Below are 26,781 nucleotides of genomic sequence, written 5' to 3'. Positions count from 1 at the left end.
TCAAAGCTGTCAGTTTCTAGGCAGCTTTAGAACTGAAGCAGTTCTGAACTAATGCTATTTCATTCCTCTTTAACTTTGCCATTGCTAGGTCACTCTATTCCATAGCACCAGACTACTAGAGTCCTCCCTTCCATCTGTGTTACTAAGCCAATGCCTCTCTCATTTCCTGCTAGTTTCCAGGGACACAGCTCCAATAATGAAATGCCAATTTCTGAGAAAGCTTGCTTTCAGAGAAGGGCCAAATACTCAAATACTGTGGGACAAATTGTGTAAGACTCGTGATAAGAGCATTTATCTTGAACCTTTGGCCAGACTCCATACATGATCTCAGTGTTTCCAGCTCTTATCCAGGTGTTATGGGAGACAAATGAACATGGGAGGGGTGTAATAGAACTGATCTGAGAATCAAAATAATAGGGCTATTCTTTCAATGAGCTGCATGACTTTGAAAAAAACCCTTTCACCCCTCCAAGCTTTAGTTTTCTCCTCCATTACATTAGAGGGTTAGACTACAAAACCTCTATGATACATTCTAATATCCTATGATCTGATTTTTAGCAATTTATGTGAACTAATTTTACAATTCTAACATTCTAAGATTATAATTAATCTTTTGAGATATGGTTTCTGGATAGAAGTTAGAGAAGTAATTAAAGGTCTTTATGATAGCATCCCATTCTTCCTGCAGAGACAAGATGCACTGGTTTGCCTCCTCACCCATATCTCAAACAGTCTATTCAACAAGTTTCGAGATGCCTATGAGATGTTGGGTTTTGGCATAGAGACTCAGATTCCCAGGGAAGTTGATACCAGGGAAAATGATACCACATTCGCATAACTTTTACCAATGCCAGATGTCCTGGTGCTGCTTGAGATTCCGGACAGATCTGTGAATGAACACTTTTAAAAAGCTATAAATATTTTATGAATTTCCATCCACTTACTTTAATGGGGGATTGTAAAAGCATTTAACCATATTACACCCCATCTCTCAGACACTGCATTATTCCAATAGAGCTATTTTATTAGAGACAACTGGCTAGGTGGTTAGGATTTGGATTTTAAAATATATGTATATATAATTTTATATTTTCTTTACACCTCATCTGTGCATATACATAAATGTAAAATAGACATTATATAAATATACATGTTATACTCATACATATGCATATATGTTCCAATTTAATATTTAGGAAGGAGGACAATCTTGGTAGCATCATGACCTGAGTAAATGGCAGTATGTTGGACAGGTTTCATTTCTTGTGTTGTGGTTGGCTGGATATAGGCTTTTTTTTTTTTAAATAAGACTTTGATTTTATAGACTCCTCTTATCTAGAGATCTTTCTTCTTCCTCCCTTGGGGAAGAAGTATAGGTTGAATATCCTACTCAAGTCATAACCTTCTGGCTTAGTGTCTACAGGGCCTGAGTTTATCCCTGTCATGGCTCCTTCCCATAGTTACCTAAAATACAATTGAACAATGACAGGGATACAGTACATGGATAACAGTAAAAATCTTGTTCCTGAGGGACTAAAGTGGCAAATGTCTTCCTCTTTCTCTTCTTCCAGACAATAGTGCTATCCAATTGAAAGAATAGTAAATTGGAAAATAAGAGATATGATTTTAAATTTCAGCCCCATGACTCATTCTCAGATAACTTTTGGCTAGTAGTTTGACTTTTCTGATCTTCTCTTAAATGAGGAGTTTTGGTAGATCATTTTTGCATGAACTTCTCTGCTGAAACCTGTGGATTTCTTTTCAGAATATGTGGTTAGTGAAAATTAAAATGCAAATTTTCCCTCCCATTCAATATAATTTTATATTTTCTTTACACCTCATCTGTGCATATACATAAATGTAAAATAAGCATTATATAAGTATACATGTTATACTCATACATATGCATATATGTTCCAATTTAATATTTAGGAAGAAGGACAATCTTGGTAGCATCATGTCCTGAGTAAATGGCAGTATGCTGGACAGGTTTTTTACAGATTTTTCTGAAATTTATTCAAAGAGGAAAGAAGACAAATATTTTGTGGACCACAGGTTAGTTCATCTCTAAAGCCTTTGCAAGGTTATGTGGCTGGCTGATACAGTAGAATTTCTTGGACCAGATGCATATCTGTATCTCCAATTCTGATTAAGTTGCTGACTCTAGCCCTTCATTTCTGACATTGCTTGGACATGCATGTCCTTGCAGATATCCTGTTGTCACTTGAAGCATCCAGAAATAAAATTTTCATCTTTCCTATAGGACTCTAATCTATCCCTCTTTCTATGTTGGTAAGTGGTCGTCATCTTCCCAGACATTGAGGACTGAACTTCAGAGACAAGAAGCTTTAGACTACATAGTCTTTCCAATTGCCCCAGAAGTTAACCTGTCTTGTGGAATAATGTACTTAACTGGAAAAGCTCAGTTCATATTGATCAGAGAGTGACTGAAAAAAAGGGCCTCTGAGAGGCCAAAGGACAAAATTAATAATGTAGGTTATTGCTTTTGTTGTTACTTTCTCATCTTTCTCTATTATGTCCCTCCAGTCCCTTTTACTTTTGATGCCTGGGATAGCATTCCAAAGGTGACTCACATTTTTAGTCTCCAGGTGTGTGGAACAACAAAGCATAAGCTCTAAGGGGATTCTAAGCCATATTAAAGTCTGCATCTCAGCATAGTTAAGGTACCATGGGAGCCTTGCTCTTCAGGAATTCAGAGATTAGAAATGAGTCTCTGGTGCATATTCAGAAGAAGGATCTCTTAGATGTACCTCATCTCTTACCATCTTGGGATAAGGCTACAGGACCAGTACAAACAAAAGCAAACAGCTTTTAGTGACAGAATCTCTTGGTTCTTCCTTAGCACTTAGATTTCAGAATTATTTTTTTTAAATCTGCCCATCTAGGAGTCAGGGGGTGAGGCCCGATCTTGATAAACAGGGGAATTGGGGATACTTCTCAGCTGGTCATTGCTCTTCCTCAACTATGAAAATGAATATGTGATCTCATTGATTCAACATTCCTGCAGTAATATAAACATAAGGCCTGCAGATCATCTCACAGGGGACACCTCTTGTCCATGTCCACAAATTCAGTAATACACCCTGTATACAAGAGGTCTTCTTTACTTTCTCCTGACATCTAGAAGATTCAGACTCTCCTTGCAATCATGAAGCTCACTATATTCTGAAAAAGAAAATTTTATTCACAAATTTTAGAGAAGAAAATCAAAACCACATCAATGCATGTGGAAAATAAAAATGCACAGTAAAGTTCAGCTACTGTCATCTACCACCACTACCTGTAGACTTGAAGAGTGTCAGACATTTGCAATCATAGCTAATGAGGACATTCAGGAGACATTGCCTCTCACTGGTCCTCAGAATTGGTGATTCTTTCTGCTCTGTGGCCACATAGAAAGTGACAGGAGCAGTGTCTTTCTCCATCTTGGTTCCTCTTTCAGAATGCTCACTCTTATTTGGCATCCAGTGTCATATCAACCATGGCTCTGTATCTTCTGGGTTTTGTTGGGCATTGTTTATTGAAGAGTTTTATTGCCTAGACCAGAAACACAACACTCAATCAATCTTTTAACATGATCAGATGTTTCAGATTTTCACATTCAAGCATCTTATCCTCTTGAGCTATTATTTCAACCAACCTCTGGTCTCATGAAAGTTCACATAGGAATCAAGAATACTGTCTTTCTCCTTCTCCTTCTTAAGCAGGACTCAGTCACAAATTCCAAAGTGATCATCACATCTATCCTTTAAGAATAATTGCTAGTTTCTTTACTTTCAAAGTGAGTACTCCACAGTACATGAAGAATTTGACAAAGTAAAACAATTTCTCTCCAGCTTTAAATTTCTTTTTTTAAAGAAAAAGGCCAGCAAATCTCCTAGGAGCAATTTGGTGAAATTATTCAAATTATCATAAACTATTCTCTATCATACTTATCTTGGAGAATATTGCCTATAAGAAGAGTGGAGAGAGAAGGAAAACAAGTTTCTGCTAAATCTAGGTAAGAAAATGAGGTCCAGGAATATAAAGGGACTTGCCCAGAATGACACAGGCAAGAGTGAGACTTTTTGCAGGCCATTGAACCCCACGTTCTTTTCTATTATATTGTGCAACCCTGGCTTCTCTCTAATCATATCACATAAGAGATGCCCATTAGGCTTCTATCAATCAACAATCAAGGGCAGATCCTTGGACAAAATCCAGTATATACTGGGCATTGGCAGCTCCCCTAAGCTTTTGCTCTGAGCAGTCTCCATAGGGCCATCATTGGTTTTAGTACTTTTATCCTTGCTGGGGTTTCTAAGCTCCCCTAGCCGCCATGCCCCTCTGTCCTAAGGTCAGGGAGGAAGATTGTTTCTGGCAGAAGAATGAATTCAGCTGCCAATCCCCATCAGGATCCTGTGGTCAGAGCCAGCATGCTTCCAGTGGAGGCTTTTTCCTGGTTCTGTTATTGCTCAACATAGACAGAAAACAGCTCAGATCCATGACAGCCTCTTGTCAGACTGATGGTCCCATGTCTCATCACTGACATGATAACCAAGCAGGCGAGACAGACCTGGTTTGTCTGAGACTGGTTGCTTTGTAATAAAAGGACCTGTCTGGGACAGGGGTGGCAGGTCAGGACTGGTATTGTGTGGCCAGTAGGGCTGTGTCCCAGACTCCAGACAGAGGCAGTTCCTGCTCTATCAGATTCCCAGAATTTTAGTCCTTTGTCTGAATATCCTCAGACCCAGAAACCCTACTTCCAACTGTGCCTGGCAGTCTCTACTGGAACATCTTATTCCAAATGCCCTGTGAGTTTTTATTGTGAAGGCCTGACATTTCAAAATTATAGAATAATAGAAAAGGAAACTTAGATATTTTCAAATTCAAACCCCTTATTGAAAGAGGTAACAGAAACCAAGAGTGAGAGAAGATTTATTTAATTAAGGATCAAGAAACTAGTGTTTCCTGACTTATAGTTCAGTCCCTTTTTTAATCATACAAGAGCATACTCCATCTCTTCTTAGACCAATGCTTTCATTTTCCTTCATTTCTGAGTTACACTGAAGACCTGGTGCCTCCAGGGAGTCTTCCAGGATCAACTTTGTCCATTCGCAATCACAATTACATGCTCTGCCCTCCTCTATCCTCCAAATACATCCTGGTAATTTTGTGTTTGTGTTTCTCTTGAGTACATTCCTGCCATGATATTTAATATTGAAAAATATAGAGTTCTACATTTACATTAGAAAAATCAACTTCTCAAATACAGGGAAGGGAAGGCATAGTTAGAGTTACTGTTCCAGTGGGGGGGGGGGAAGAAAACATTAGACGGTTCCAATGAATTTAAAGTTCAATATAAGTCAAAGTCAATGGAGTCAAAATGGAGATCAAAAACATGAATACTAATCAAGACTGCATTAAAAGAAACCATGACATCCAGATGGAGCAAGGTGAGAGTCCTGCTTTATTCTGCTGAAGCCCATATATAGATGACTTAGGCCTTGAATAATATTTTAAGAAGGAATTGATAAATTAATGCATACCTCCAATATAGAACATGTCATATGAAGATGGGTAGAATGGGTAGGATGAGATAGAAGAAGTAGAGAAACAGAGTCCAATTTGATGTAAAGAAATCTTTCTAACTTTGGGCTACCTTTGGTATTCCTCTTCATTAGAAGTCTTCCAGTGAAAATAGGATGAACTGTTGTCAGTGACATCATGAAATTTAGATTGGACTAGAATGGTTTCAAAGTGTCTGTAATATATTTTTATTAAAAAAAACTGGTGGAGAACAGACCATTCCATCTTTTTTTATTGTGTATTTGTCACAGGAGAAATAGTCTAAACTTTGTGCTTGCATATGCCAGGAAAGAGTTTGTCCTATATGACACAGATAGCAGATAATTCTCTCTAAGAGGGTTTAAGATCATCCCCAAGATCTAGTTGGCTCAGGAGACTAGAGGCTGTGGTTGACAGTATTTTCTGGTCATTTAAATACAAAACAATCGCAAGGAAGCCGAGAGTCTTTCTTATGTATGGCTGGTAGATCTGGATGGACAACTCAGGCAAGCTCAGATTTATTTTGCAGAATCAACTGAAGATATTCTCAATTCCTATTCTTCTATTCTAACCAGTTTGTTAACTATTGAACGACCAATGAATGTGTCTCATTTTATTCCAGTATTGAAGCTAAAGGACTAAGGCCCAGCCTAGAACAACATCTCCGGCACTAAATCCATTGTTATATACCCTTTGGACCCATCAAACTAAACAACAAAAACAATAGGACACATTCTAAAAACATCCCGTTTGAAGCACCATATTACAATATGGAATGATCATAACTACTCCTAAGAATCACAAGTTCATAATATTTTAGAAATGGGAAGGCCTGAGAGACATCAATATTGAATGTTATTTTACAAATAAGAAAAAAAGGCATAGAGATATGTCAGAAGAACAAAGGATAAGTAGCAGAAGTGGGATTTGAATTCACATTTTCTGACTCAGTAACCACCCCTCTTTCCCTTAATCCATGATGCTCCTTTTCCTTGACTACATGAACTTTATTTATTTTAGAGAGAAGAAAACCAATGTCCAATGTCATGTATCTTTAAAAACAGAAGTCTATTAATCCTATGCCAAATGAACCCTAAGTCTGGGGGTCTATATCACCTCTATTTATTTCTTCTTTTTCAATTTAGAAGCTAACAAAAGTGCTATATAACCAAAACCTGTAAGGTTTGAACTTAGGTGAATAGATTTTAGTGATTGGTTTGAAGAATGAACTATCTCTGATTCTTCTCTACTTCCTTATATACAGACTCTAACCTCATCCCTTATTTTTATAGTTCATTAGAGCTGAAAGATATCTTAAAACACAGTATGTTATATTTTGAAGGGCTTTGGACGTGGAATGTAACAGGTATAATAAACCTCAAATTTTCAGATTCAGATATATAAATATTAGAAATGGAAATATATTTAAAGAGCCACTATTGTACAATTGAAAGAAAAGTGGTTCTGCAGTCAAAGGACCTGCCTAAGTTTAAATATTCATTTTAATATTTACTTTGGGCTTTGGGCAAATTGCTTAATTATAGCAGGTCTCATTTTCCTCATTGAACTAGATAACCTCTGAAGTCTCTTTCAGCTCTGGAACAATGATCTTTAGTTCAACTCCCTTGTCTTACAAAAGGAAGAACGGACTCACTTCTTTCTACCATACTGACACTCCTTGGGAATTGAAATGTAGATTCCTGATTGTTCTTGAACCAGATCTCTACTTTCCTAGACTACCCTGGCCCAGATTGGCTAAAGAATAAAGCATGCTAGCACTAGAGCTTGAAAAGACTGAGGTTTGACTACCTCTGTTAATTACTGGTTATTTGGTTATGGCTAAATCACTTAATCTCTGTTAATTTCAGTTTTCACATTGGTTAAATGGGATAATAGATAGTCCAGTGTCTTTGCCATAAGAATATTGTGAGCATGGAATTGAATGATGTTAAAGTGCTATATAAACATCCCTTTCGGTTATTGTTTTTTTTTTTTTTTTTTTTTTCATTTTCACCATGGGCCAGAATAGAAGCAATAGTGCTTCTTTTAATTGGCAGCTGAAAATATAGTCAGATCCATATTCAATTCTAGCTGTTCTCCTCTTTAGTTAAGTGGCTTTGGGCAAAACATGTGACTCCTCTCAGCTTGAGCTAACATTTATTTTTACAGCACTATAAGATTTGCAAAATGTAGTACACAAATTTTATCTTGATCCTCTCAATAATCCTATGTAATAAGTGCTATTATTATCTTCATTTGGCAACTAAAGAAACTGAGGCTGGGAGAAGTTATGTGATTTTCTCAGGACTGCACAGTCCTGTGTGAGTAAATGCGTGAGTCAGGATTTGAAATCAGATCTTCCTGATCCTAAATCCAGCACCCTACTTATACTAGCATTTATCTTCCTCCTGCATAATATGACAACTTAACTAGATGACCTGTAAGATCTCTTGATGGTCCCAGTTCTGTATTATTTGATTGGTTGCCCTTCTGACTAAATCCTCCCATCTCAGATGGGGATAATGCTTGAAGATAGGGGAGATCCAGGGTCCAATTTTGAGTCCCTTAGTCCAAGAATGAACTAAGTGGAAACAAAAGAACAAAATGCTTACATGAGACAAGTAAAAGGTTAGGTAAAGTGAAAGGCTGGGGAGACCTTTAAATACCTGCAGAGAAGTCTTGGATCAGAATAGATTCACTAAGGTCCATGATTCCTATTTCAGATTTACAGTTAACTTGCTTGCAATATCCTTGGAATTAACCTCCTATTCTCTTCTCACAGAGGTGCTACCCTAGGTCAAGCCCTCATTATTTCCTTTTTTATTAAAACAGCTTCTTAATTGGTATCCTTGACTCCAAACCATTCTCCATACTGATGCCAAAGTGATTTCAACATTCACCTTTGCAAAATCTTGTTTTTGTCACACATGTATAAACTACAATGTCTCCCAATTGCCTGAGAGTCAAATATAAATTTTCATATTAACATTTAAATACCAATTTAATCTCCAAATTCATCCCAACATTTCTTTTAGTTTTATCAATTGAGAGAGTGAGTATTTTTCCAGCCCCCTCCATTGTCATGTCCTTAAAATGACCTCTGCCTTCTGCCCAGCTTATCACCTTGTGTTTAGACTATTGCAAAAGCCTTCTGGATATTCTGCCAGTCTGTATAGTCCAATCAGCTGTCAAAGTAATATTCCAAAAGAATAGGTATGACCATTTCATACACTATTCTATAAATTCCAGGGCTACTTATAATCTTCAAGATCAGTTATAAAATCATCTTTTGCATTCACAGTACATTGTACCTTGTGCTCCTATCAACTGGGAGAAACTTACCCCTCAAAATGAAAAGAAGTTCAATTTGAGTTGAAAGCAGAAAAGTTTTATTAAGAGGAAAATCAGACACTAGTGCCAAAATACCCCAGTACAAAATACAAAGAAATCCACAGGCTAGGAAAGGCAGGGGTAATTTATACTTGAAAATCACAAAGGGGTGGTTGATGGAGCGATTAATGTAAAGAATGAACAGTTTTGTTTGTTTGTTTGTTTGTTTTACTAAACATTTGTTATTTTTTTTTAAATAAGAGCTTTTTATTTTTCTAAATGCATGCAAAAATAATTTTCAACATGAATCTTTTCAAGATCTTGTTCCAAATTTTTCTCCCTCCCTTCTCCACCCCTCTCCCATAGATAACAAACAATCCAATACAGGTTAAACTTATATAATTTTCTAAAGATATTTCCATATTTAATCATGCTGCACAAGAAAGATCAGATCAAAAGGTAGAAAACACCATTTGAAAGAAAAAAAAAAGCATACAAACAACAGCACTAACAAAAAGATGAAAATGCTATATTTTGATGCACATTTGGTCTCCATAGTTCTCTGCCTGAATGCAAATGACTCTTTCCATCACAAGTCAATTGAAATTATCTTGAATCACCTCGTTGTCAAAAAGACCCAAGTCAATAATAATTGATCATCACAGAATGTTGCTGTTACTGTGCATAGTGTTCTTTTGGTTCTACTCATTTCATTTAGTAAGTCTTTCCAGTTTTTTCTGAACTCAGACTGTTCATCACTACTTACAGAACAATATTATTCCATAACATTCATAGAACATAACTTATTCAGCCATTCTCCAACTGAAGGACATCCGCTCAGATTCCAGTTCTTGCCACTATGAAAAGGGCTGCCACATAAATTGTGGTATATGAATGTTATGGAATATTATTTTTCTGTAAGAAATGACCAGCAGGATGAAAACAGAGAGGCTTGGAGAGACTTAACATGAACTGATGCTGAGTGAAATAAGCAGAACCAGGAGATCATTATACACTTCAACAGCAATACTTCAACAGGATGTATTCTGATGGAAATGGATATCTTCAACAAAGAGAAGATCTAATCCAGTGCCAGTTGATCAATGATGGACAGAATCAGCTACACCCAGAGAAGGAACACTGGGAAATGAGTGTAAACTGTTTGCACTTTTGCCTTTCTTCCCAGGTTATTTTTACCTTCTGAATCTAATTCTTCCTGCAACAAGAAATTCGGTTCTGCACACACATATTGTATCTTGGATATAACATAACACATTTAACATGTATGGGACTGCATGCCATCTAGGGGAAGGGATGGAGGGAAGGAGGGGAAAATTCAGAACAGAAGTGAGTGCAAGGGATAATGTTGTAAAAAAATTACCCATGTATATGTATTGCCAAAAATTATAATTGTAAAATTAATTAAAAAAATGAAAAGGGCTGCCACAAACATTTCTGTACATGTGAGTCCTGTTCCCTCTTTTCTGCTCTTTTTGGGATACATACCTAATAGACATATGACTACATCAAAGGGTATGCACAGTTTGATAGCCAAGAATGGACAGTCTTTCCCAGGAACAGGTGGGACATAGAAGCAGAATGTTTGTTGCCTGCAAGAATGGGTTTAGGCCAATTTGCGATCCACATCATAGCTCAGCAAGCCCAGCCAGCAAAGGCTTCTGGGAGTGGGCAAAACTTTTGACTCATTGCAAGTTCTTGATTGGCTCCCTTCAGCAAACAGTCTTATTCTATGTCCAGTGCAACTGGATAATAAGGCGACTCATAGAAAACAGTTGCTAGTCTCAGAAGTCTTTTTTAGTCTTCTTATACTTCTCCTCTGTCCAAGTATTCTGATAAAGTGAAGCTGATCTTTGAGTAAGACATAACACTTCTTACTCCAGGCATTTCCACTGGCTAATCAAAATGCCTATAATTCTCTCCCTTCTTACCTCTGTCTCAATACTTCACTAGCTTACTCAATATAATGTAAGTCTAAAACCTAAAACCCTACCTTCTACAGGAAGGTTTTCTCATTTCCCTTTAATTCTATGTCTTTCTCCCTATTCTATGTTGATTATTCCAGGTTTTACTTTGGATAGCTTGTTTGTACATAGTTTTTTGCATGTTTTTCCCTCATTTAATTCCTCTGGAGCTGAGATTTTTTTTTGCTTTTCTTTACAAAAGGGTACAAAAGGTGAACCCCCAAAATTTTGGGGTTCTAGACCAGTGTCATGAGGCATCACAAAATAATTTGTAGGTTTAGACCTTTTCCCAATCAAGAGGCAAAAATGTTATTATGATGCCATTGATTGAAGCACTAAGGAGCTAGAGAAGAAATGGGAAACTAGAAGGTACTTTTATAAGAGAGAAATAACAAGGGATTGAAATCTCTAGCTTGGCCTGGTCATTGTATATAGTAACAATGGAAATTCAATAGAGGCTCTCTCCTATCAGCACCCTTCCCTATGGCACACCTACCTACCTACCTAACTGGTCTTTTGCTGGGAACATATTAATTTCATCATTTATACCCCCAAAGCTTAGTACATAGTAGGTACTCAATGTTTATTAACTGATTCACTGAGATCTAGCTGATGGGATCTGGCTGGTTCTCTTTTTTGCCTTTCAAATTGGCAAAATTATTTTCCTGGAGTCTAACTTATTAAGTAATAATATCTTATAGAGAATAGAATAAATGTATGAATGACTTAATTAATTATTAAGGGACACAAATAAGTTCCTGCAGTCAAGGAACACACATTACAACAGAGGAAACAAATACAGAGAAGAGATGGAAAGCAGAAAAGTCAAAACTATCTAAGGACTATCTAAGGGTGGTTTGCAGCCTGTAGCACTCTGGTGAATGAAATTGGGAAACATTTAACAAAATTAATTAAAAAAATAGAACAAAGATGGTGTTAATATGTGATCTTCTAAGTTATTGTAAGAGATTACATATTTAGTGGCTCCATTTCTATTGAAATCTGATACCACTGACATAAAGTTACTTGGTTTGTAAATTAAGAAAGATGGTGAGAGGAGCCTTTGAGGAAATGAACTGAACTTGATTTTAGTGAAGGTGGTAGTAATGGTTTATTTATGATTTCAGAGCTGTAAAAGGGCTGGGAATGCATTACATTGCTTGTTATGGAATTCAGTATTATCAGATACTTCTCTTCCACCTGTTTCCCCATCCCTCACCCTACCCCGCCATGTGAAGCATAAGAGGCATTAAATTCGAGTATTCCATTGAGATAAGTGATCCAGAGCTGAAAGAGTTAAATACCCCTGGGGTTAGTGTCTGGTCAGAAGTCTAGCAGGCTTGGGCATCTGGAAAATTAAAGCTAGAAGGAAATTTTGAGATCCTCTACTATAATCTTCTTGCTTTGCAGATGTAGAAATTGAGGTCCAGAGAGATTTTTAATTTTTGATTGCTTATTTGTTTGTTTGTTTGTTATCAGTCTGACTCTTTGTAATTCCATCTGGGGTTTCTTAGTAAAGGCACTGAATTAATATTTCAAATTAGAATCTAGGCTTCTAAGACTAAACCCAGGTCTCTAATCTGAGTTTAATTGTGAACTCTGCCATTGACTCCTTATATGACCTTGAAAAAGGCTTTTGAACTTTTTCTGGGCTCCAATTTCCTGCACTATGTAATAAAGACATCAGATCCCATGAAGTTTATGGTTTCTAGGAGATCTAAATCTATGATACTAACCTAGGCTGTGTGGCCTTATCTCTTTAGAAGAGATCATACTGAAATGACTTGAGTGAATCCTGGTCTGCCACTGATTTGTTATGTGATCTTGGTTCAGTTCTATCTATATTATGATCTGGTATGTACACAGACCCCATCAATTAGCTTGATTAATTAGGAGAATGTCAAATATATGCATGTGTCATGAGCCCAATACACACCTCTGGACTTTGACTTCCAACAATGTGGAATTATGGAAAATGTGTTGGATTTGCAGTCAGGATATATGGATTCAAATTCTAGCTCTGAATAGGAGTATGAAAAAGGGCATTTAGTATAACCCTGTTGGACCTCAGTTTCCTTATTAGTAAAATAGAGTTGATAATAATGACTCTCCCTCACTCACAGGATTGTACATGATCCATGGAAATATAAATTTATGATTCCTGAAAAATTATCTCTGGTCTCACAATTTTAAATTCATTATTAGTTTTATATATTTTAGAGAAATAAGGTCATCTATGGGCTGGGTAATTTGAGGGATATCACTCATATTACACATTGTTACAAAAGTACTGACATTTGTTTTATTAAAAATTACAGAATCACAAGATTTCACAGAATTTAGAGCCTAGTTTCTTAAACTGTGAATTGTGACCCCATATAGGATCTTATAATAGAATGTGGTGGCTGTGAAATTATGATTTGTTACCAGTAAATGTTTAATTTATTTACCTATTTTATATACCTATATACTCTGGGATCATATAAAAATTTCTTGGGAGAAAAGGTGTTGTGAGTAGAAAAAAAGTTTAAGAAGCCCTGAGCTAGAACATAACTATATAAAGTTTGCAATAATGGAACTGGAAGGAGTAGACATTGAATATTAGAAAAGAACTTAAAGATCATTTAATGTAATACCTTCACCATACTAAATCTCAATGAATAAGTAAAAAAATGAGATAACAGTAATAATGACAATTATTATTATATCCAATGAGACATACATAATGAAATATATATTTGTGATGATTTTCAACATTCCTTTCAACTTTTTCTGTGATTTGCCATCCTTATAAGAATATCAATTAAATGTAATTTAAAATTACATTAAATTTAAAAATTATAAAAAATAAATAAAATTTTACAAAATATTACATAAAATTAAAATTTTAATGGCAAACTCAGGTGGCCTGAAGGTGTCTGTGATGGAGGAAAAATTCCTGAGATGATAAGATTATATAAAACTTTAAAGCAATTTAAGGATTCATCAAGGAAGGAAACTCAGAAAAAGGACTTTGTAAATGCTAAAACATCTCAAAAATGCATGAGTCAATAAGCATTTGTTATGTGTCTTTTTTGTGCTAAGCACTATGTTAGATGCTAGAGATACAAGGAAAGGCAAAAAGATATTTCCTTCTCTCAAGGAGTAGAGAGATAATATATATACTGCTCTGTACTAATGGTGTATATATATAAGATAACTTGTTAATAAACAACAGAGGGGAGTCATAAGCATCAAAGAGGATCAGGAAAGACTTCTTCAAAAGATGGCATTTTAACTGGGACTTGAAGGAAATCAAGGAAGCCAGAAATGAAGAGGGAGAACATTTCAGGCAGAGGTGAAGGGGGTGGGGGTGGGAAAGGAGCAACCAAAAAAATTGCCTGGAGCCTGGAGAGAGAGTCTATAAACGAAGAATACGAAGGTCACTGTTGATGGATCACAAAATACAGTATTTCACTGAGGGAGAAAGAATTAAGATGGCAGAAAACTAGAGAGTTAAGAGGGAGTAAGATTATAAAAGGCTATTCAAAGCACAAGTCTTTGTATTTGATCCCAGAACAGAAGCCCACTGAAATAAGTTCGAACTCTGAGGACAGTTAAATATTCAGCATGAGAATTTGCATCTCAGAAATCCAGTGAAAGTTACAAACCACAGTTTTGACTTACTGTTTTATTGATTATCTAGGCTTAAAGAAATGATGAAAAATGTAAATAATGCAGGTTAAAATTCAAAGTGTGTAAGGTTGTACTTTTTCCCCACTTTTGGAGGTTCAGTGGTTAAACATTTATCAGCATATCACTGTTCTAGAGGAAATAGGAAGCAACAGTAATTTATTGAATAGCAGAGGGCCAGAGGGGCTAGGTAAGATAATGATATGTTCAGATGTGTACTTTAGGAAGACTCATTTAAAAGTTTTAGTATCGTCAGATTTCAATATTTCAATGATTCATATTTTTGTGGGTACTACTTGCTTATCAAGTTTGCAATGCTTCTTTAAAGGAGTAGATAATTTTCAATATAAAGGTCCAATAGTCCAGAGCTTCTTAAACTTTTTCCATATGTAACCCTTTTGCCCCCAAAAATGACCCCATCTCAAATTGGAGCTGAAGTGTTTCTGGCAGTGTTTGTTGGCATTGTGTGGTGTGAGGTATGCACATTGCAAAGTGTACAAGTTGTTTGGTCAGAACCAAGACTATAGTGAATATTCTATGATGCAGCATGGGCAAGCATTGCCAGAAACACCTTAGATTCATTTCATATTTGAATTTGAATTACTTTTTTGTCACTGCATTTAGGAACTTTTTACTGTTGCCAAATTATTCATGACCTCTACATTAAGTTATGTGATCCTACATTGGGTCAAGACCCACAGTTTAAGAAGCTTTGAGGTAGAAATGTGCCAAAATGGTGAATTAAAGCCAAGAACTCACCTGACCTCTCCCGCAAATCCCTCCTAATAGCTTTAAATAATGACTCTAAACAAATTCTAGAGGATCAAACCCCACAAAATGATAGAGTGAAGCAATTTTCCATCCCAAGGCAATTTGAAAGGTCAGCAGGAAAGGTCTGTTGCACCAGGGTGAGTGGAAATCAATCTAATTCAGGCTGCAGCAACACAGTTCAAGCCCCAGCAAACCAGAAATGGATACTGAGAATTGCTGAAGAGGAGAGGCAGTAGTGACTTCTGGAGCTCTCAGTCCAAAAATTGTTTTTTTGTTTTGTTTTGGGTTTTTTGTTGTTTTTTTTTTTTTGTTGTTGTTTGTTTGTTTGTTTTTTGAGTCTTATTAAAGCTTTTTACTTACAAAGGATATGCATGGGTAATTTTAAAACACTGACCCTTACAAAACCTTCTGTTCCAAATTTTCCCCTCCTTCCCCCTACCCCCTGCCCTGGATGTTAGGTAACCCAATACATGTCAAATATGTTAAAATATATGTTAAATCTAATATATGCATACATATTTATACAGTTATCTTTCACCCCACAAATAGTAAGGAAGCAATATAAGAGTGTCTTTGCTAGCACTGAGACAAGACTCTGTTGCTTTGCCCATATTTGGATTAGGATTGCAATTCCAGGACAAGAAACATTAGCAGATAAGAACTTGCAGTCAAAGTAAAGTGGGGCCCATCCTCACAGGACCGGGGCATAAAAGCATACTTGTGGTCACTCAAAGAACAGAGCACAGATCAGCAAACACAACACTCCTTACATCATATCAACTTGGAAGAACTGAAAACTTATAGATCCTTAGCTATATGTCTGAAAACAGCTGCCCAAATTCCCTGAAGAGTGAGACAGTACATCCTCAAATCTGGAAGCAAAGTCCTACTTTAGTAAACAATTGAAAATCATGTAACAGGTAGAGAAAATGAACAAACAACAGAAAATTTTCTGATCATACAAAGTTACTAGGGTGATAAGGAAGATCAAAATACACACTCAGAAGAAGATAAGAAAGTCCAAAATCTACAAGAAAAATAAGAATTGGTCTCAGGTCACGGAAAGCTCAAAAAGGATTCTGAAAATCAAGTAGGAGAGATAAAGAGAAAATTGGGAAGAGAAAAGAGAGGGATGCAAAATGAAGTACAAAGTACAAATTAAGACAATGAGGAGGAGAATAACTTAAAAAGCAAAACCAGTCAAATGAAAGAGAAAGTACAAAAACACAGTAGAGAAAATCATTCCTTAATAATTAGAATTGAACAAATGGAAGCTAATAATTTTGTGAGAAATCAAGAAGCAATAAAATAATGGAAAAATAGAAGACAATGTGAAATATCTTAGTGGAAAACAACTACCTTGGAAAATAGATCCAGGAGAGATAATTTACAAATTATTAGATTACCTGAAGGCTATGATAAAAGAAAGCCTAGACATCATCTTTCAAGAAATTGTCAAGGAAAACTGTTTTGATAATATGGAACTAGAAGATAAAACGGAAACTGAAAGAATCCACTGATCATCTTCTAAAAGAGAATAACAAAACTCCCAGGAATATTTTAGCCAAATTTCAGAAATCTAAGGCCAAGAAGAGAATATTGCAATCAGCAAGCAAAAAAACAAAAAACTAAAACAAAAAAAAAACAATTTAAATATCATGTAGTCACAGTCAGAATAACACAAGATTTAGCACATTCTACATTAAAGGATTGGAGGGCTAAGAATATGATATTCCAGAGAGCAAAGGAACTAGGATGACTACTAAGAACCAGATACCCAGCAAAACCGAGAATAATCCTTCAGGGGAAAAGGTGATTCAGTGAAAAGGGATTTTCAAGCATTTGTGATGAAAAGACCAGAACTGAGTAGAAAATTTGACTTTCAAATATGACTCATAAAAAGCAAATCAAAACAAATAAAAAGCAGAAATCATTAGGAACATTAATAAGGTTAATCTGTTTATATTTCTACATGGGAGGATGATGCTTGCAACTAATAAGAACTTTCTAATTTTTAGGGAAGAGAGGAATGTACTGGGAGAAATGGAATGGGGGCAGAATGAGGTAAATTATCTCATATAAAAGGGGCAAGAAAAAATGTTCTTTATGGAAGGAAAGAGGGGTGAGTTAACTTTACTCTCATCAGAATTGGCTCAGATAGGGAATAACATACACACTCAATTGAGTATAGAAAGCTAAATGGAGAAGGTAATAGAAGGGAGGGCAAATTTGGGAAGGGAGTATTTAGAAACAAAATATTTTTGAGGAGGGACATGGTGAAAGGAAAGAGAGAATAGAATAAAAGGGACACACAACTAATAATAGTAATTGTGAAAAGAATTTTGAAGCGCTTCTCTAATAAAGGTCTCATTTCTCAGACATATAAGAAACTGAGTCAAATGTATAAAAGAAACAGCTATTTCCCAAAATATGATAGAAATATATGAACAGTTTTCATATGAAGTAATCAAAGCTATTAATATTCATATAAAATGTTCTAACTCACTATTGTTTGGAGAAATGCAAATTACAATAATCCTTACAATATAAATAATAAAAATCTTATATTTATTAGCCTTGCTAATAGGCCAGAAAAATAAAATGACATAGGTAAAAATGAGACATGAATGCACTGTTTGTGGAATTGTGAACTGATTCAACCATTCTATAAAGAATTTTGGAACTATGCCTAAAGGGTATAAAGCCATGCATACATACCCTTTGACTACAGCAATACCACTCTTAGGTATATACCTTAATTTTTTTTAAGTACCTATATGTACAAAAAAAAAAAATTGTCACAGCTCTTTCTTGGGGCCAAGAAATGCAAATTGAAAATATGCCTGTCAGTTGGGGAATGGCTGAATAAATTATGTTATGTGATTAAGATGAAATATTTTTCTTCTGTAATAAATGATAAGCAGGGTTGTCAGAAAATCCTGAAAAGATTTCCATGATCTCATGCAAAGTGAAATGTACTAAGTACAAAGTAACAGAATTATTGTGGGAAAATCAGCTGTGAATTACTGGCTGTTCTCAGTAGTCCAATGATACTAGATATCTCTGAAGGACTTATGATGAAAAAATGCTACCCATACCTAGAAAAAGAACTAATTGTGTCTGAATATAGATAGAAGAATACTTTTGTAAATGTCATTTTTAAGACTAACTCCCTCTTTTTTGAGGGACTTCTCAATGGAGATCTGAAGAGGAAGAGAGATAATCTCAAATTTATACTTTTAAAAATAAATTTTAAAATTGTTTTATATGTAACTGGAGAAAATTTAACAAGGCTGCAAAACAAAAAGAAGAAGAAGAAGAAGAAGAAGAAGAAGAAGAAGAAGAAGAAGAAGAAGAAGAAGAAGAAGAAGAAGAAGAAGAAGAAGAAGAAGAAGAAGAAGAAGAAGAAGAAGAAGAAGAAGAAGAAGAAGAAGAAGAAGGAAGAAGAACCTCCAACAAAAAAAATTGCAGTCTGACACCTGCCACAGCTTAAAGGTCTTTCCAATTGAGTGGATGCCCATCAGTTGGGGAATGGCTAAATAAATTATGGTATATGAATGTAATGGAATATTATTGTTCTATAAAAATGATTATCAGGACAATTTCAGAAAGGCCTGGAGAGACTTAAATGAACTGATGTTGAGTGAAATGAGTAGAACCAAGCAACAACAAGATTATGTGATGATCAACTGTGATGGACTTGACTATTTTCAACAAGGTGATTTAGGCCAGTTTCAATAAACTTGTGAGAGAGAGAGCCACCTGCATCCAGAAAAAAGGACTATTGGAACTAAAAGTGTATTATTATATTTTCCTTTTGCTGTTGTTGTTTGCTTGATTTTTTCTTTCTAGTTTTTCTTTCTTTTTTGATATGATTTTTCTTGTGCAGCATGATAAAAGTGGAAATATATTTAGAAGAATTGCACATGTTTAACCTACATTTGGATTATTTGCTGTTTAGGGGAGGAGAGAGAGAAGGAAAAGAAAAAATTGGAACAAGAGTGAAAGTTGAACTATGTTTGCATGTCTTTTGAAAATAAAGAAAATCTATTACTTAAAAGAAGAAAATGATATTCATACATGAAATTGCAAATATATTATTTACACCTTTCTATTTCTTTTAAATATATAATAAAATTATCTTGTCAATTAAAAAACACTCTTCATTCAAACACAGATCTAAACAACTGGTGAAACAATGACAAATATGGAAATATTTAAAAGTTTGCACATATTTAACCTATATAAGATTGCTTGCTGTTTTAGAGAGAAAGGAGGTAAAAGAAGAGGAAGAAAATTTTAGAGCACAAAGTCTACAAAAATGAATGTTGAAAATTATATTTGATTGTATTTGGAAGAATTAAATACTATTAATAAAATAGAATAAAAGTTTTTCCAGACTGATGAAGATCTTCAAAAGCTTAGGCTTCACTAGCACAGCTTAGTGAGTCAATGGTGATCTCCATGTCATGATGAGGCATTAATACAGCACTTTAGTGTATTATTATACATTAATAATTTAAAATTATGATTACTAATAATGCTTAGAATGAAAATAGTCATAAGAGATTTTAGCGTACCAAAAAACTCAGCCTCCAGACTACATGGGATGAAAAGATTTCGTAAAAGAGAAAAAATAAATTAGAACCTTATTGGAATAGGAATATATACCTGTGATCCTTGTTCTCATATCTGCTACTTAGACAATTCCAAAGATTCTTTGATCGCCCTGAAAAAGAACTTAAAGCACAATACTTTGTTTTCCCCAATTAAAACGAGGTTCTCATTTTATCCACTTGCACTATTTTGCACATTTTATACACTATGGAATTTTCAGAGGGGAGGTAGATGGCATAGTAGATAAAGTGCCAGTTCTGGAAACAGGAAGACTCATCTTCCTGAGTTCAAATCTGACCTTAGATATTTACCAGCTATGTGACCCCAGGCTAGTCACTTAATCCTCTTTGCCTCAATTTCCTCATTTGCAAAATGAGTTGAAGAAGGAAATGGCAAATGTACTACTACTACTTCTACCACTGCTGCTGCTGTTGCTGCTACTGCTGCTGCTATTACTTCTATGATTACTACTACTGCTGCTGCTATTCTGGTACTACTTCTACTCGTACTCCAATTACTATTGCTACTCCCCTTCCTCCTTTTCTTCTTCCTTCTTTTCCTCTTCTTCCTCCTCCTACTGCTACTATTACTACTATTATTATTGCTATTATTACTATCACTACTGTTACTCTTACTCCTATTATTACTGCTGCTACTACTACTACTACTACTATGATTATAACTACTACTATTACTACTGGAACTATTATTGTTGCTGCTGCTACTACTACTACTACTACTACAATTGCTACTTCTACTATTATTATTGCTGCTACTACTGCTTTTACTGCTACTACTATTTCCACTATTGCAACAACAACTACTACTACTACTACTATGACTATAACTTCTACTATTGCTACTGCTACTATTATTATTGCTACTACTACTGCTGTTACTGCTACTACTATTTCCACCATTGCAACTACTACTACTGGTACTAGTATGACTATAACTACTACTACTGCTACTACTATTATTATTGCTATTACTACTTCTACTACTACTATTACTGTTACTCCTATTCCTATTATTACAGCTTCTGCTACTACTACTATGATTATAACTACTACTATTACTACTGCTGCTATTATTATTATTTCTACTTCTATCACTGCTACTGCTACTATTATTTCTACTATTGCAACTATTACTACTACTACTATTCTATAACTACTACTACTGCTACTGCTACTACTATTTCTACTATTGCAACTACTACTACTACTATGACTTTAGCTACTACTATTGCTACTACTATTACTACTATTATTGCTATTATTACTACTACTAATACTAATGTTACTCCTATTTCTATTATTACTGCTGCTACTACTACAACTATGATTATAACTACTACTATTGCTACTGCTACTACTATTATTATTGCTACTAATACTACTGTTACTGCTACCCCTATTCCTACTATTGTAACTATTACTATTACTACTACTGTTGCTACTGCTTCTGCTGCTACTATTTAACTACTTAACTTACTTAACAGTCTTCAAATATTCTTCTTATAATTCTTTAATCCTAAGAGCAGACCCATCTGAAGAGTCCATGCACAGAAGGAATTGCTGTCATTTAAGGATCATATATAGAGAATTAAATAGACCTCTAGAGATCATCTAGTCCAACCTCCTTATTTTACAAAAAAGATTATCAGAAGAGAAGTAATTTGGTCAAAGACTCCCACATTGGAAGTAGCAGATCTTACATCAGTGCCCAGTTCTCAAAATTCCAGTCTCCAAACTCTTTCAACTACAACAAGCTGCAAAATGTTTTTTGTAAGGATGCTCTGGACTACATGGCCCACATTCTTAGGACTGAAAACCAACTGTCATTATGTTGTCTTCATGTAAAATATTACAGTATTGGTAGGGTATTTTCTTGGAAACTGCCTTACTCTTAGTTTTGCTGATTAGTGGGAAGAAATTATTGTGTGCATGTGGATTTGTTTATATGTGTATGTATGTATTTATGTATCTATCATGTAATTATATCTAGCTCTCTATCATCTATTTTCTATTTATCTATCTATACCCACCTATCCATCTATCTACACACCCAAAGAAATACACTATATAAATACATGTCTATGCATGTTTATGTACAATATTTATGTATACTAAACATGTCCTGTATTATGTAAATATATTTTTTTAATTCACAGAACCTTTTACTTTAATCAAATTTAAAATCAGAAGATTTAGGTATCCATCACTGTTCTCTTATTAGCCATATAGTATCACTTATACTCTCCGAATATTAGTTTCCTTATTTGTAATGGGAGGCATTAGATTAGATCATTTTTGAGGATCTTCCAGTTCTATAATGATATGTTCTATCTTCTCAGATCCTTTCGAATTTTAATATTTCATATTTTATGTTTTAATCTTCCAGATTCTTTGAAATTATGATTCTAATATCTTTTAAAACAAAAATAAATGAATCACTATTTTTACATAAATACATAACCTGATTGATATCTTTCCAATTATCAATTACATAAGCAATTTCCCCCACATACACACATACACACTCTATCCCTCCTTTCTGCAAAAAGCAGTCATAGACTTAGATTGCAGAAAGTGAAGGTGATTTTTCAGCAACCATTGGCTTCTGTTTCCATGGATCATACACAGGACTGGAAATGGTTCAATTACCAAAGATGTTTGTCAAAAAGAGTCCTATTAATATCAATTAAAGGGTGGAGATAGAAATCAGGACCTTCATCTGTTCTCAAAGTGGTGATTTTGCATCATTTGCATAATTATACATCTCAACCATGCTTGCATCATTGCACCTATCACAAAAATGCATGTTAGATTTCAAGCTATGTTGCTTCCATACTGAATTTCACCTCATGTGGCCTAGGGAATTGATTTCATGTCACATTACATGTGTGCAACCTGAATGCATGATGTTTGCTGACAGCAAAACTAGCTGGAGGATATGGATGACCTAACAGTTTTTAAACCATTATGGAATGAGAGCAAAAAAACATGTAAAAGCTTAAAGGGAATTTCAAAATCATCTAGTGGGAGGTGACATGGGACAGGTAGTGAAAGTATACTATTATTGGACTGTGAAGAACTGGGCTCCTCTCTCATCTCTACTGTGTAAGAGATACCTTTTTTTGGTTTCAGTTCCACGGATCAGGATAGACCCCCTTAGCCTATTCCTCCTCCCACCCTTTACTGTCTCCTTTTTTGTGTTTGCTCACCTTTAGATTGTAAGCTCATTAAGGGCAAGGGTAGCTTTCTTTTCACTATTTGGATTTATCTCTGCCATTTATACCATGTGTGACAAAAGGCAACTCACTTAACTTCTATGAATCTTCACTTCTTCATTTAGAAAACAAGGGGGTATATTTAAGGTTCTTCTAAATCTAAGGTCCCAACCCAATCGTACCTAAAGTTTCTTCCAGATTATGAACCTGGTTAGAGAAATCCTGGAGGAAGAGAAAAAAAATCTGGATGCTTTTGCAAGGATCAAATGGTAGGAGACACAGGTAAGGGCTACAAGTCACATCTTAAGTGTTCTGGTACCCATTATTAACAAAATCATTTCATAGAGAAAAAAAAAATATAATATATATACATATTGATATGCATATATATAATACATACATAATATATATAGCATATAACATATATATTAAAATATATACACATAATAATATATAATATACAGTGTATATACAAACATGTGTATGAGTGTATTTGTGTTATGTCTTTATATATTGTATATGTATATATGTGTGTCTATGCTTATACACACACAGCCCCACAGTAATAGGGGACACAGAAGATTTTTGAGAAGGGGAGCAACTTGCTCTATTCTGTCCTGTAGGCAAATTAATTTGGTAGAAATGTTTGAAGGAGGCGAAAGAGAAAGAGAGGCTGGAAGCTCAATTAAGAAGCTGATGTAATAGTCCTAAAATGAGATGGCATTGTTTTTAGCTAGGCTGGTAGCAGTTGGGATGAAGAAAAAAATAAAAGCTCAAGAGATTTCATGAAGAAAGAAAGGGATTTTGTGTCTTGAAGGAATATGGATGCTGCTCCTTGTTTTTACCTGTGGTTCCCTGTTATTCTTCCCCACTTTGTGAGATGCTCTTTCACTTTAGAGTCCCTCATCTCGAGACAGAACAGAAGTAGCGAGTGCAAAGGGACTTGCTTGTTAACTGTGGTAACTAGAATTCTAAATTTTTACATACATGATCCATGATTTATTTGAAGACCTTTTGGTTATTTTCCCAGTCCCACACAAATTGGGTCTCCAGAGATCCATATACTGAATATTATAACCATTGTTCCCCATGTCTCAGTTTCCAGAAGTGCACAGACAAATTCACTTTCAGAAATGAAATGGATGATGATCATGTTATTAACACTGTCTCTAGTGATATTTATATTTCCATAAGCAATGTGATCAAGAATCCAGTAGTTCAATTAAAACCCTGCTAGTTGTTTTATGAAAGCTTTCCTAGTCATAGAGCTCCCTAACCCAGGAGATGTAAAGTTAGAGACTTTATCTCATAACATACCTGCTGGATGACTTTAAATAATTGTACTCTGTTTCAATGCTCTCGATGGGAAATAAGAATGACTTATTTTTAAAGAATATGGATATTTTTTTTTGCTTAAAGAGAGAATGAAAAGTCCCTTGGAAGCATAAATAATAATTTAAATGCCAAATTATTCTAATACAATGCATTTTGGAAACGTGGTATAATGGAAAGAGAAATGGAATGAGAATGAGGAAATTTGGATTCTAGTATATATGAACTTAGGTAAATTCACCTGTCCGTATCTATGCTTCTTTATAGAATCACAGAATTTGAAAGTTAGAAGGGGCATCAATGGACATTTAATAAAATCCATACACCATAGAAATTGTCACTATACCATAAATTGATGACTAGCCATCCACATACTGCTTGAATATCTCTGAGGAGCATGAGGAATTCATTAGAGGTTAAGATCATGCATTTCTACTTTGCATAGCTCAGAATTATTGGAAATTTATTTTCTGGCAATAAAGTCTAAAATTGTTTCTTTGTAACTTCTACCCATTGCTTCTAGTTCTGCTGTCTCAGACCAAATAGAAGCCTTATCCTTTATTCACCCAAGATACTTGAAGAGGACCCTGATCACATCCCTGAGATTCCTTTTCTCCAGGCTAAATATTCTTCTCTCCTTTAGCCAATCCTTATTTATAATGGGCTTAATTAAGTACCTCATCTACCTGATTGTGATCCTCTCCACAATTCCAGTTCATTGTTCTCTTAAATTGAACACAATACTATTCTTCATTTGTCTCCATCTTTTACTGCCAGTTTCCTCTTTGAAATCCCTGTTATATTATTAATAAATCACCCTTCATCCTAGGTCTCTTTCAATTACACTCTTGAACTTCTGGAGCTCAAAGAAACCTGACTTTTCCCCCCTAGAAAACATTTCACTCTGGGCTATCATCTTTCCTAGCTGATTATTACTTTCTAGAAGAAGTTAATGTACTTATCATTTTCATTGTCACTTCTAAATTCTTTTTGCCACCTTCACTCAATACTCTCTTCTTTTAGATTTATTCCATCTACCTATATTGTTCTGTTTAGTTGCAGTCATGTACTGATCTCCAGGTTATTTTCTTTCTTTCTTTCTTTCTTTCTTTCTTTTTTTTTTTTTTTTTGCTGAGGCAATTGGAGTTAAGTGACTTGCCTAAGGTCACACAACTAGGAAGTGTTAAGTGTCTAAAGCCAGATTTGAACTGGAAGGTCCTTCTGACTTCAGGGCTGGTGCTCTATCCACTACATTAACTAGCTGCCCCACTCTAGGTTATTTTCCCTCTTTACTCCTTATCATCCCAATATGCTTTACCATGCCTTGACACTTTTGAAGTTAAATATTCCGCTTCCTCTCCTCTAGAATAACCACATCTCAGTTTATTAGCCTGCTCAGTTCATTATCTAAATCTTCATTCTGTCTTCAGAATCTTGAAAAATGTAATTTTCCTATGTCATCATAACTTCCTGACTTTCCATTTCTTTCTCTCCTTCATTCTCTCAAATGTTCTTCTCCTTTCCCATGAGCTTTTGCCTCTTTATTCCTCTTCTTTATCTTGTCCATTAGTCCTGTTCTGATTTTAATTAAATCTTTTGAACCTTGGTCCTATCGATAATCAACTTAATTATGTGTTACCTTTTATCCTTGAATTCTCTATCCCTTTCTCCTAACTCAATTCTTTCCCAGCAAGTTTTCAATCTTGGGTTACACATACCAAGTTTTCCATTCAGTTTCCTGAGATGAACACTACAGGAAGAATCATGACCGTGTTCAAAATGAAGCAAGTGGCCTGAATAGGTCCACTACAAATCCATTTTATCTAATTTCAATTGAGTTGCCATGGGTACAGGCATTTATTTTTATTCTTCCCTCATTTATCATCCAACATTTTACCTGACCCCAAGTATATGTTATTATCTTCTTTTTTGTCTTTTTATTTCTTATTTTGATAATAGCTTTTTAATTTCAAAATACATGCAAAGATAGTTAACATTCACCCTTGCAAAACCTTGTGCTCTAATTTTATCTCCCTTTTTCCTCTATCTCCTTCCTCTAGACAACAAAATCCAATATAGTTTAAATATGTGCAATTCTTCCAAATGTATTTCCACATTTATCATGCTGCATAAGAAATATTCAATAAAGAAAAAAATGAGAAATAAAAAAGAAAGCAAACAGCAGCCAGAAAAGGTGATAAAACTTATGTTGTGATCCATATTCAGTCCCCTGGATTTTGGATCCAGATGATGGCTCTCTCCATCACAAGTCTT

This window comes from Sminthopsis crassicaudata, chromosome 2, assembly GCF_048593235.1.
Source record: "Sminthopsis crassicaudata isolate SCR6 chromosome 2, ASM4859323v1, whole genome shotgun sequence".
NCBI classification, from domain to species: domain Eukaryota; kingdom Metazoa; phylum Chordata; class Mammalia; order Dasyuromorphia; family Dasyuridae; genus Sminthopsis; species Sminthopsis crassicaudata.
The sequence above is the reverse complement of the archived record's forward strand: the minus strand, read 5'-3'. Positions refer to the sequence as shown.